This window comes from Psammomys obesus, unplaced genomic scaffold (genome assembly GCF_907164565.1).
Source record: "Psammomys obesus unplaced genomic scaffold, mPsaObe1.curated_primary_1811, whole genome shotgun sequence".
Lineage (NCBI taxonomy): Eukaryota > Metazoa > Chordata > Mammalia > Rodentia > Muridae > Psammomys > Psammomys obesus.
The window spans coordinates 8,042,164-8,055,122 of NW_026592890.1; the positions used below are offsets into that span (position 1 = coordinate 8,042,164).

General features: G+C 46.9%; 1 protein-coding gene across 2 annotated transcripts in view; it reads right to left on the minus strand.

Moving 5' to 3' along the window:
• The window catches only part of Agpat4 (1-acylglycerol-3-phosphate O-acyltransferase 4), a 96,904-nt gene extending 86,217 nt beyond the window's left edge, over positions 1-10,687 (minus strand). The window contains exon 1 of one of the 2 annotated variants that reach the window (XM_055615989.1): positions 10,542-10,687. The gene's annotated coding sequence lies outside the window, so the exon portion shown is untranslated. Of the gene's footprint in view, positions 1-10,026; positions 10,175-10,541 lie in introns of those variants that run through there. The other variant, XM_055615988.1, reaches the window with a different exon arrangement.
• Between the last annotated feature and the right edge of the window lie 2,272 nt (positions 10,688-12,959).

The window sequence follows — 12,959 nt, forward strand, 5'->3', positions numbered from 1 at the left end:
AATATATATTGTTCAGAGAAACACATTTCTATTAAAAAAACAAACAAACAAACAAAAAAACTATACTCCAGGAAACAAGCAAGAAAACAAAACCAGAGCAAGAGGTGTGCTCCTGTGATGACACCAGTCTGTTTTGTTTTGTTTTTTTTCTTCCCCCTTTTTGTTCTTTACTTACAAGTGGACCCTTGACTGTTTCTGCATTTTTACAACATGAAACCCCGAGCATCCAGTACCTGAAGGGGCTGTCCTGTGAAGGTACTGACCTTGACTCCAGAGCAGGACTATAGAGCCAAGAAGCAGCTTGCGATTATGATATTAGCAATCCCTGTCCATGGTGACAGGATTAGCAGCACTCAGAAAGAACAGGGTATAACCAAAAAAAGCCCAGAAGGGGTTCATTCCAGAAGCAAGGAAGATCCTGAAGAGTAGGCGACCCGAGACAAGGCAAAAACAACCCTCTGCTAAATGTGCCACTGGCAGGAGAGACCAGGAATGAAGAGCAGACGTGGCAAGAACAGTGTTGAGGTGACTGTCTCATGCAATCACACTGCCGCTTCTAAGACTCAGACTGGCCATCTGGAGAGAGATGGGCACAGGAGGCAAACATCCCTCTATTCCCAGAGTTGCTGGCTTTCTTATCAGTTTTCCAAAAATATTCCTCTAGCACGGGGGCTCGTAACAGAGTTCCAAGCGCACCTGCTAGCCTTGTTTTAATTGGTTGTTGCTTTCCCCCCAGCATTTATTTATTTGTGGGGAAGGGGCACGCATGCTTCAGCATGCCTGCAGGAGGGGTTCCCACCCTCAGCTACTTGGAACACAGGTCATAGGGCTTGGTAGCAAGAAGCTTTACCGGCTTGTGGTTGTATGAGTCAGGATCTCACAGAACCCTGTCGGAAGGACCCTGCTATTTGAGGCTGTGGTCCTCCCAGTCTGGAGAGCCATTCTGAGCTCGGTGCTGGATGGAGGACTCCCTCTCCCCAGCAGAGCCTCCTACTCTCTGCCTGACCTCATCTGGAGAGTGTCTTTAGGCATAGAGGCCTCTAACCATGCCTGATCTCTGGCCTTTGACACAGTTTCCTGCTAGTTCTCCCTTCCCTGCCCCTATAGGATAATTAGGTACTTTGTTCTCATTCATATGATAGGAGCGTACTGTTTAATGCAAATCAAGCATCCTTGAAAGTTTAACCAATTATGTACACCTATCCTAGGAGGCCCCCCCTTACCCAATCCCTGGGAGTACATAGCCATTGTTTACCCAAATTAAAGTTGAACTATCTCCCAGCAGCGGTTCCCAGAGGTCATTTCCATCAGGCTCTCAACCTTCCAAGCCCTGCGCCTCCCCTTGTGCCCCCTTCTACTCCCCTTCTACTCGTCCTGCCTTTGTGGGCTGGTGGCAACAGCCCCCTAAGGAGGAGGAGAACCACGGAGCCCAAGGTGGCCTCAAAAGCTGTATGCACTTGGAGATGGCCTTGAACTTCTGATCCTCCGGTTTTTGCCTCCAGAGTATTGGGAATACAGCCACACCTGGCTGCTTTCACCTTTCAAAGTCTTTTCCTTAGATCTTTCAGCAACATGAGGCCTTAGAGAGGGGTCTAAGTCCATTTTGCATACCACAGATGGCTCCAGAGCCAGCAGCCTTGGTTACAAAGTTTGCATTGACCCTGGACTCCTTGCTGACCACACAGGAAACAAAGGCAACACTCACAGGGGTATCTTGTGCCAGTGGCAGCACGGGCCAAGAAGCAGCTCCTGATCAGAACATTCAAGGTCTCATGGACAGTGAGATGAAAGCCATTTCATAAGGCCAAATCCAGACTGCGCATCCCCGCCTTGCTTCCCTCTGTGCCTTCTGGCTGCCCCTTCTCGGTCTCTAAAAGGCTCCATGTGTATGTGGACCCTGCCCCAAGAGCGGTCCAATTAAAAGGGAAGCCTCACTATTGGTTCTCTCTAACGGAAGGTCAGTGGCACATAGTGGCACAGTTGACTGGCAGGTGGAAGCCAGCAGCTCAGCTGGGAGCCAGCTCGGTAACCCCCGGGACAGAGCTAGATGTGACCTTACAAAGTACCCGGCTAAGGAAGCAAGATGGGAGCTCTAGAGGAGCAGGGCGCATGGTTTAGCCATTCAAAAGGTGAGAAGGGTGGCTCAAAGGTGCAAAAATTGGAACTAATAATCAACCAACCGGCATATTCAGAGCACTCCACCATCCTCTCTCCCAGCTTCACTAAAATGTTAACCTGTTAGCCCTCTATAGCAGGAGGCCAAATTGGGATTTAATTATATCTCAAAACGTTCATTATATGCTTTAGTCCTTGTGATTTTTTTTTCATCTCTCCCATGATTCAGTGGGGTGAGATGGAAAAGTTTCTGTCCATTTTGAATCTAAGAGAAGTCTTTTTCACAGCAGAAGAAAATCTACGTAGACTTGGGAAAGGGTGAGGCTGTGTGATATAAGTGCACGCAGTGGTTTTGTAATTCAATCCTACCACCCGGCCACGTCCCTCTCCGGTGTCATATCTGAATGCGCTTCTATGACGGTTAGGGTTAACTGTCACAGATTTGACAGGATCTACAATTACCTCGGAGATGGGCACGCCTGTGGGGGAGTGTCCTGACTGCAGAGGTAGTAGACTGTGAATGGAGGAGAGGAGGCTGAGCAGCAAATTACCTTCATTGCTCTCTTCTTCCTGGCTGGGCTGGGGGACTGTATGAATGCACAAGGAAACCTGAGCAACGGTGGACATTCCTTCCCCTCCTCTGGCTGCACATGTCCTACGACCGTTTACTTCAGGCTGCTGCCTCGACTTCCTTGCCATGAAGGGACCACACTTTGAACTGTGAGATAATGAGTATCATTTCTCCTCTAAGTTGCATTAGTAGGATATTTTACCACAGTAATGGAAAAGCAACTAACATCAGCTACCTTTCAGGAAGAGCACACACACGAGGAGACAGTATGGGGGTCTCTAGGAAGAATTCCCAGACAGCAAACTGGGCGGGGTGGACAGGCAGGCCTCATCGCTAGCCCCACAAAGCTCTGCGATTGTTCCTTATCTTAAAGCACTACAATGATCTATACAGGCCCTTCTCCGGAACACTGCTGATGTCTGCTTCCTTCATGAGCCCCCTGTGATAGGCAAAGGGCAGCCTGGGTGCAAGGATTCGATCAGAAACATTGTAAGAAGATTGAATTGCATCAGAATAAAAGACTTGCCCTTCTCCCATAAATCTTCAAGGCTGGAGTGAGGGATGCGGAGGTGCGAAGACATGCACCCAGCATCTATCAGAGCTACTCCGAGAAGCTCAGTATCTCTCAGTGATTGGAGGCTGAGGCTGTGCCCAAAGTCTGGCCTTGGAAGGCAGGCAGGGAGGCCCTTGTGTGGGCAGCATGGTGTCAGAGCCAGAGGGAGAGGCTTGTGGCTGGGGTAGGCAGTGGAATAGACTTGGCAGCTTATCAGTACATTCAAGGAGACGTAAGCCCGGCTCAGCAGAAGGGAGCAGAGGCAAGTTTGCGAAGAGCCCCCACCACATTCTCTGCCACTCATCTGTTTCACCAGAGGGAGGGGGTCCCTGGCTCCAGCACCGGCGCAATCTACCTAAGCAGTTGCAGGTAGTTGGCAGGGCCTTGTCTGACCACCCAGCCCCATCTGCTCTTCCAGAAGCCCAGTGACTGACACCTAATACTTCAAGCAGGTGACCAGCACAGAAGGTGTGACCTGTTTCAATACAGGCTTGTTGACTATGCATCTGCTGTTCACGTTGCCCATTATTTGTCAATTTCTAAGCAAAATATCCAGGAATTTAAATTAGGCAATTGCCACTTTAGTTGGGCAAAATCTATGTGTGCTGGGCTTATGCAAATTGGCAAAGTAATGAATTTCTGCGCATAGGAGTCACAGGTAGAAATTCCCTTACACAGCAGCTCTGAGCTTTGGAGGGGAGATGTTACCCCTTAAGGATGTATCTAGCAATTTCTGGAACATTCTAGATTGTTATGAGCACAGTGGGAGGACTTACTCCTGGCATCTTGTGGCAAAGGCCAGGGATGCTGTTATCAGCCTGCCTTGCATGAGGCAACCCCACAAGGAAGAGTTATTTGGCCCCAAACGTCAACAGTGACACCTTTAACGGTCTTGCTTTTAATGAATACCACGTGGTGGGAGGCACACAGACAGGGAAGTCTGACAGCCTTGTGCCCATCTTTTCTCCAGCCAAGAACACCTGTTTCACACCTGCTGCCATGACCTGCGCGGTTCCCTTGAGAAGCCCACACTGTCCGTAAGAATGCAGCACGGTAACTAAGGTAGGGAGTAAAGAAGGAACCGTGCGTCGTAATTGTGCGCCCACACTCTTTTGAGAAAGAAGGATGGATAGAGATTATCAGGAAAGGAGAAAGATGGTATCAGGGCTATGAAGAAAGCTGTGATGAAGACAAATCCATGACACTAGCGCATGGGATTAGATGAGATGTGAAGACCTATCCTATATGTGGTCAGCTCCTGTCCACAGACACAAGGTCTGGCCTGAATAAAAAGGTGAAACTCATTCTCTCTTGCTCTCTCACTCTCTCTTTCTCCTTCTTTCTGCTTTCTGAATGCAAATGTAACATGGCCAAATACCTCCTGTGCTTGCTGCCATAGACATCCCCTTAAACTGTGAGCCCAAATTAACTTTTCCATCCTTACTTTGCTTTAGTCAGCCATTTTATCACAGCACCAAGAAAAAAACGAATCCACAGACTACCTATCCGTTATCCCACCTACCCTTCCTCACAGCCGGAAAGGAATGAAGGAGCTAGGGTGACTTACAACCAACCAGGATTCAGGACAATGGTTTTGACAGTTGCATTGATTGTGTGTGTTGAGCTATTGCATCCTGGGAAGAAGATGCGCTTGGTTCTTTAAAATTTCATCAGTCTCGGTTAACCTCCTGCCCGTGGGGAATTGACTGCTCACACAAGGCCCTGAGAGATGCGAAGCAAACCAGATTTCACTCCTGGGTCAATTCATTTCTCCCATTCTCGTTCCAAAGTTTGTGTGAGATGAAGCCCAGGAGCATCTTCACGGATGATGATCTGCCTTTTAAACTGGGTGACAAAAGTGAAAACAAGGAGGAAAGCTGAGCTCCATCCATGCACGGACTGCAGGATGAGGGCAGCAGTGGGGGTCTGTATTAGAAGCCATTCCATGAGCCTTGCTCCTTGGGTGAACACTGGTCTTGAGAGCAGGTCTTTCAGCTGTTTTTATCACGGATCCCTTTCCCTGCCCTCACCAACTCCCAGAAACCTACAACACTCTGGAAATGACAGTTGCTTTTCTTACACACGCTGTTTCTCCAACTTCTAAAACACTGCTCCGTCCCACAGCATTTCTGTGGACTTAAAAATAAGTATGAAAGACGCGTGAGGAGAGATCTATAGGATAGGGATTTGTTTTCAAAATAAACACCTCTTTTCCTTTGGCCGGGATGTATTTCAGTTGGCTTTTCCTAGGTGCACACAGCAGGGATGGGGAGTCCATCTCTAAGCACTGCATGAAAAGAACATCACTGGGGCCAGGAACGGTGGCCCACAGCTTTAATCCCAGCACTGAGAAGGCAGAGGCAGGCGAATCTCTGAGTTCCAGGCCAGCCTGGTCTATAAATAAAATGGGTTTCCCGACAGCCAAGGCTACACAGAGAAATCCTGTCTCAAAACAACCAACCAACCAAACAAACAACCTGTATGTCCACCATCTTCTAGGCCAGTGGTTCTCAACTTGTAAGTCACAGCCCCTTCAGCAACCCCCTATCTCCAAAAATATTTACATTACAATTCATTACAAATTACAGCTATGAAATAGCAATGGAAACAATTTTATGACTGGGGGACACCACAACATCAGGAACTAGATTACAGGTTGCAGTGTTAGGAAGGTTGAGAACCACTGCGTTAGGCTCTTGGCTTGGGACTGGGGCTGAGGAGTCACCAGACCAGGAAGGGAGGTGTCGTCTGTTGCTCAGAGGGAAAGCTCTGTGAAGCAGGAATACGAGTTCAAACCTCAGTGCTGCTTCTTACGGTCCCAACTGAGCTCCTTCATTTTGCTAATCCTTGTGGCACAACGGACGGTGACAATGGTTTTTGCGTGTACGTTTGTTATGAGCACAAATCAAACTGGTGCATGTGCAGTTCAGGAAGCCGTCAGCAAAGCTGGGCCCCTGGCATGCTCATGGATCCTACGTGATGGCCAGGCCCATCAGGGTGTCTACAAGTCACCAGTCACCCCCAAGGCTGAGGGAGGAATCATCTCCTGCAAGGCTGTCAGTGGCAGCTTCAAAGCACCATGAAGCCCAAAGGTACTCCTTTCCTCACAGACCCAGAGGAGGAACACTCAGGACAAGACTGCTGTGTCTAAAGCCAGCAGGGGACCAGCAGAGGCTAATCTCATCCGAGATTAAAATAACAAAGAGAACGGAGGACTTGCTGAATGTTCTCTCCCAAGGTCAGCCAGTCAGAGGAGGCTGTTTTCCCTGGTGAACTTTGTCATACTGCCATGTCACATCCAGGCTGAAGGAAGAGGTAACCTAGGGTTAAATCAGTCTACTGAGAGAACTTCCTGGCACCAGGATATAAACTGAGGTAGCACAGAGGTAATTGGATGCTCCGTGGTCCTGAGGTGAGCTGCTACTGCTACGCTTGTCTCTCTTGGCACCACATGGGCTATCACTGTGTAACGGAAAGAAAGCTCCAAAGAGCTTCAGTGAACCAATCAACATTGACTAAAATGAAAAGCAAGCAAAACAAAACAAGAAGCGTATATTCTCTATCTTCCGAGAAAAGCCACAGTCCCCATGAAGTGCAGAATACCCAATCTCCCCCTACACAGTCTTTATTCTCCAGCACTCAGAATTCCATTTCCTCCCATTTTATTAATTAACAGATGTTTCCTAGACTTACACGAAACTGATAAAGAAAGCACAAGAAAACTTAAAGTGGGACGAGAGTCTACAGTCAACCACTTCCTCCCCCACTGGCCAGAGCCATCTACATTAAAAACTTGTTTGTAGAAACAACATTGAGGGCCATTTGCAAATAATTGCTTCTATCAGTATTTCCATGGTCTCCGTGCCAGGTCCTGAGAAGCTTCGGTAGCGTATATTCACAGCACACAGAGCTACCAACATGGTACTTGATGCTGTTCAAGGAATGAATTTGAATAAATGAGGAGATGCTGGACAACCAGGATAGATGAAAGTATGCACAAAAGTCAATGAGTAAATGGACACTAACAGGCCTTAGAGTCTAGGAAGACACTGGAACAAAAGAAATGAGTGAACAAACAGGCAAGAAATATTTGTGATACAAGAGTACATTCTGGGGGGGCGGGGAGGAAGCATGTTCAACACAAACCACTCTCACTTTCGATGTTTTCTCTATTTTGCCGTTAGAAGGAAAACACAGATGGCCGGTCTTTGAACTCTCTTAACAACCCTTCACTTGGTTTAAAACTGTAACTGCTTAACTGAGTTGTGTCCATAGCCCCTGACACACAGTAGACACACAGTAACTGCAAGTCACAAGAACGGGCCTAGCGGGAACCCTCTTTCCAGCAGCCCTGGTGAAACGCTTGCCATCCCCAGAACTCACTGGAAACCAAGTTTCAGAGGCTAATGTTGGCTTTCCAAATTGACTCCGTGTCGATTAAAACCGCTGAACTGGACTCATCCAGGCTCCCCTAACGTTGGAGGTTTAATAAGCCAGGCTTAGCCATGGACTTCATCTCTAAATCAAGAGCCACTCATTGGTGAGCTCGCCTCTTCCCCTGCCCACCAGTCCTCCCTTCAGAACACAGCAGCTGCTACATAAAGTGTTGCCTTCACCAACTCCTCTTACAGCCAAGGCCATGTCAGAGCCTGGCCTTCTGGGAGTCACCGTGGGGTACAGAGCTCCAGCCATCTCCCACAGCTCAAACATGTCACTCTATCTGGATATCAGAGGGCGGTTTTGTCTATTTGGCTGTCTGCTATTTTCTCTTTGGATTGGGTTTGGGTTTTTGCTGTGAATGGACACAGGAGTGACAGACCATGACTTGCAAACTACTCATGTGCTTTAAAAAGTCTGACTGTGCTTTAAAAGTCCACTGGCTTGTCTCCAAGCATGCTAACATGTGCTTGGTGTGTGATTGGCAAAAGCAAAGTCGAGTCAGTCTTTTGAATAAGTTTTTACGCTCTGTGCCCTTCACCTAGTTCTCTGGTCTTTAACTCCGTTTTTTTTTTTTTTCTCTAGTTAGATGTGTTTGTTTTGAGGGTTTCTGGGGATGTTGGGCAAGTTTCCTACCACCAAGCAACAGCCTCAGCCCCCCCATTTTGTGCAGTGCTCTTTACCCATTTGCAGGTAACTTTTGTATCTGAAATGCTTAAGACCTCCAGAGTCAGTTTTTAAAGGCAGTTTTTAAGAGATAACATCAATTAGGTAAGGAATATTCTAGAAACTACTGGCCCTTCCTCAAGGGACTTGGGTTCAAAGCTATGGTTTGGGCTTTAATAGCCTGAGGCTTTTTCAATTCTTACTATAGATAATCTCAGGAATGCAGTACCATTAAAGCGATAATTCTGGTATTGAGAGAGCACTTTACAAGCAGAGGGTCCATTATAAGGCTTTCTTCAGATGTGCAGAGTATCACCAGCACCTGAAGCCACACCTGCTAATGGGCCTGACTGGGCTGCCCTGGAAGCAATGAGCTATTTTGTTCTCCTTCTAGCCACTTCTGCTTATCACCTGGTAGGTGGCAATTTTCTTCTGAAGTTTTTTTTTTTTTTTTTCCCCTCCCCATGTGGATTAGGGGAATATCAGACCTTTAACTTGAAACTTGATTTTTTTTTTTCTCTCTCAAACAGGAACTCCCCACCCCCCATCCTCCATTCACAGAGACTCACGGGCACACATCCCCACGTGGTTTCCCTCCCCTTGAGATAACTTCTTTTTTTCCTAGAAGATATGGACTGGTAACTTCAGATGAGCAGGTCCTGGCCAGGTTTGGAAAGACTGGAGAATAAACACTGGGGAATCCGGGTGAGAGCAGGGTAAGGCCACCTTAGACCCTGCTGGGTAGTTAGCATTTCTTTCACTAACCGAACTTTGATTTGTGGCTAAATGAAGTTGAGAGCAGAGCCAAGACTCATCTCATACCTGTTAAGAATTGTGGGCAAGCTGAGCAGTTGATAACTTATTTACCAATGTGAATTAACAGGCACTTTCCGAAACTTTATTTCAAAGCCTTATCCTCCGGGAAAGAGTTAAACCTTCCCTCCCCTCTTAGCTTGTTCAATATCATGTCTTAAGAAATATTTAAGTTTTTAAAAAACTGCCCGAAATGCTGGAGAGCTTCATAAACATCAAAGTACTCCCTTAAAAAATTCCGACAGCTGATGGAGAACCCAGAAGCTTACATTTAAGTAAATAAAGCGGTGATTACAAATGCCTGTTTCCTTGACAACTCCCCTCCCCCAGCCCTTCTGCGATAGGGAAAAACCAAAATGAAAACGAGGAGGGGGTTGTCTACAGAGTCACGCCGCGCGCTCCAGCGAGGCCCAGCCAGGCCAAACCCGGGAAAGAAATACAAATAAATCAATTTAGATCGGGACTGTATTTTGTGGGGTATATTTTTGCGGTTGCCATAGAAACGTCAGAGACAGAAGAACGTGTTGCACGAACACAAAAGAGAGCCCGTATGTGTAATATAGGAGGATTCTCTACCGTTTCACTGGTGGTCAAGAAAAAAACGCTTCCACCCTGGGAGGGCTACTTGATGAGCCCCAAAAGGCATCGCACAGGCCGGCACAAAGCAGTGGTCCTGGGCGAAGCCCTGTGTTCCTCCTTCCCCGTGCATCTTTCTCCCCCACCCCACCAGCCTCCCGGCTCGCTCCGAGCTTATCCCTTCCAAAGTCCTAGGAAAAGCAGCCGAGCAGAGGGAAGCCTTCCAGAGAAGGGCATCCGACCATCGCACGCCCCACCCCAGGAGAAGGTGCCTGGAAACCGCAAGAACACCTACCTCGAGCTCAGCAGCCTTTTGCATTGGCGCTCTCTAGCCAGAACTGCGAGGCAGCAGCCTAGGGTTCAGAAACTGCCTCTACTTTACAGAAGCTGTAAGTCAGCCAACACTGGAAAGAAAAAGCCAGACTCCACCCAAAGGGGTGGGCCCTTCGGGAAGGGGAAAAAAAAAAGGTGGTCCTCGGCTGACGTCTCTCCCCACCCATGTCACTTCCTTTTAAAGCTACCAGCTAAGGGGAGGGAAGCTCGGACCCGTGTAACATGAGTCACCCTCTTCCCCTTCCAATGAGTGTGAGGAAGTGTCCGGCTCGGCCTCCTGTTGGAGTCAGATGCCTTGGAAGTCGCCGGTGTGAATAACAAAGCCAGCCCAGTGGCTTGGACGAGCCTACCCAACTCGCGAACCCTGTTGCGTCCCCGCGCAGATGGCCTGAGAAAGCTCGGCCTCCTGCCCGGGAAATCACCCTCCTGCTTCATCAAGAAGACAGAGGAAGAAGGTTTTAGCTCGCACACCCTCACCTTTTCTGCGCCTAGAAGGAGGCTGTGTCTCTTTCGCTACAGGAGCCCTGAAGCCCCTTCCAAGATCACATCCAGCGCTCCCGAGACCAAGATGGGCAGGCTCGGGATGCCTGGAGCTCGGATGGATGGATGCTCTCCCTCCAAAGCTGGGCGCCAGGGCCGGCTACCGCTGCGAGTGCGCACACGCAGGCAACACGCACGTGCACGTGGCATTTATACGCGGGTTAAGTTAGCACGGATCTGAGCAGACCATCTTAACAGAATAGCGTGGTGAAACTTTAAAGGAGGGCGGACTGTTGGAAGTGCACAAAGGCCAGGTCTAGACATCCCTAGAAAGACGATTTGAATCGCAGGGTGCTTTTGATGTCCTTCAAACGTGCACTATGCAGTCGCTGCCACGGATGTTTTGATTTACAGAAAGAAAGCCTTGCTGGTTGCTCTGCTCTATCGCGATGTGCTCACGGTATCGCGGAATCCCTAACTAATGCAAAAGCAGCAGACCGGGGCCAAGCGGGAGAAGGCTCTCAAGAAACAGGAAACAGGGTTTGGCTTTTGACATCCTGGAGATCATTAGGAATGTGAGCGAAAGAAAGCAGAATGGGATGGGGGCGGGAAGGCATCAAGGAAGAAACCAAACCAAAAGCCTATTTGTAGAGTATAAAAATTAACTTGAAGCCGGGTTCCGTGGCGCGCACCTGTAATCCCAGCACCCTGGGAGGCAAAAGCAGGCAGGCGAGGCCAGCCTGTTCTACAAAGCCAAGGCTACACAGAGAAACCTTGCTGGGTTTTGGGAGGACCTTGATACGGTAGTAAAGGCTGTATAAAATGTTAGCAAACGTTTCCTATAAGGACTGGAGAGATGAGATGGCTCAGTGGTTAAGAGTGCTTACTGCTCTTGAAAAGAAGAGGGTTCAGTCTCCTGTGTCTCCGCTGGCAGCTCACCACCACCTTTAACTTCAGGAAATCAATCCAACACATGTACCGAATGTGGTGCATGTAAACTCACATAGGCTCACATAAATGATATAAATTACTCTAAATTTTCGTTTTCTGCACCCAATGCAATCCTTAAGAGTCCTTTATAAACCTAAACTCTTAGAAGGTTCTGGGAACTCTGTTTGAGGCCAGCCTGGGCCACAAGGAATAATGGGCTCAACACATCCTCACCCCAAAAAACTCTCTTTTTATAACTGTTTAAGATATTTTAAGATATATATTTATTTTAAGATATATATATATTTAAGATATATATTTTGTGATTTCATTGTTGGTGGAAATCAGCCAATTTTACAAATACTTTCCAGATAGTTAGATTTTTTTTCATAGTTTTATTTTGAATGGAAATTTAATTTTTCTATTTGAGAATTATTGCCAGGCATGGTGGCACACAATTTTAGTCAGCACTCAGGAGGCAGAGACCGGTGGATCTCTGGGGTATGAGACCATCCTGATCTACAAAGCTAATTCCAGAACAGCCAGGACAATATAGAAAAACCGTGTCTCAAAAAGCCAAATAATGATGATGATAATGATCCTATCAAAGACATACACTATCTAAGCATACACTATATTGATTACAGGTAAAGTGAATGATTTTGATGGAAACAACAAGAAATTAAAAATTTGACAATTTTGGGCCTGGAGAGATGGCTTAGTGGTTAAGAGCACTGACTATTCTTCCTGAGGACCCAGTTTCATACCCTGGCACCCACATGACAGCTCACATCAGTCTGTAACTCTAGTTCTAGGGGACCTGACACCCTCACACAGACATGCATGCAGGCAAAACATCAATTCACATAAAATAAAAATAAACAGGTTTCTGCATGAAAAGATATTAATATATTAATCATGTGTGCGTGCCTTTTGGTTACATGCACTAAATCTAACAGATTATTTTCGTGGCTCTTTTGGCCTCCTACTGGGTGATAATCTTGTTTCTAGCTCTAAAATTTTTTTTACACAAAATTTTGTTTTTAAGAAACATGGTAACTTTTGACTGAATTATTGTTTTGAAATTTTTATTTAGGTTTTCAATAGGTCAATAACCACATATAAACAGTTTTTTTTTTTTAATAAACTTCTCAATTTGGGGACAAGATTTTTTTGTGATCTAAATTGTTGATTTATTCTTTACCTTGCATGTGTGTTTCTTTGCCATACTGGAGCACAATGTTTCCATATAAAGAATTCTTTTCTGGGCTGGAGAGATGGCTCGGTGGTTAAGAGTACTGTCTGCTCTTCCAAACGACCGGGTTCAACTCCCAGCACCCACATGGCAGCTTACAATTGTCTGTAACTCCAGTTCCAAGAGATTTGACACCTTCACACTGATACACATAAAATAAAGAAAAATTGGAAAAAAAAAAGAAGAATTCTTTTCTTTATCTATGAGCACTAGGCTTTGCTCACTTAAAA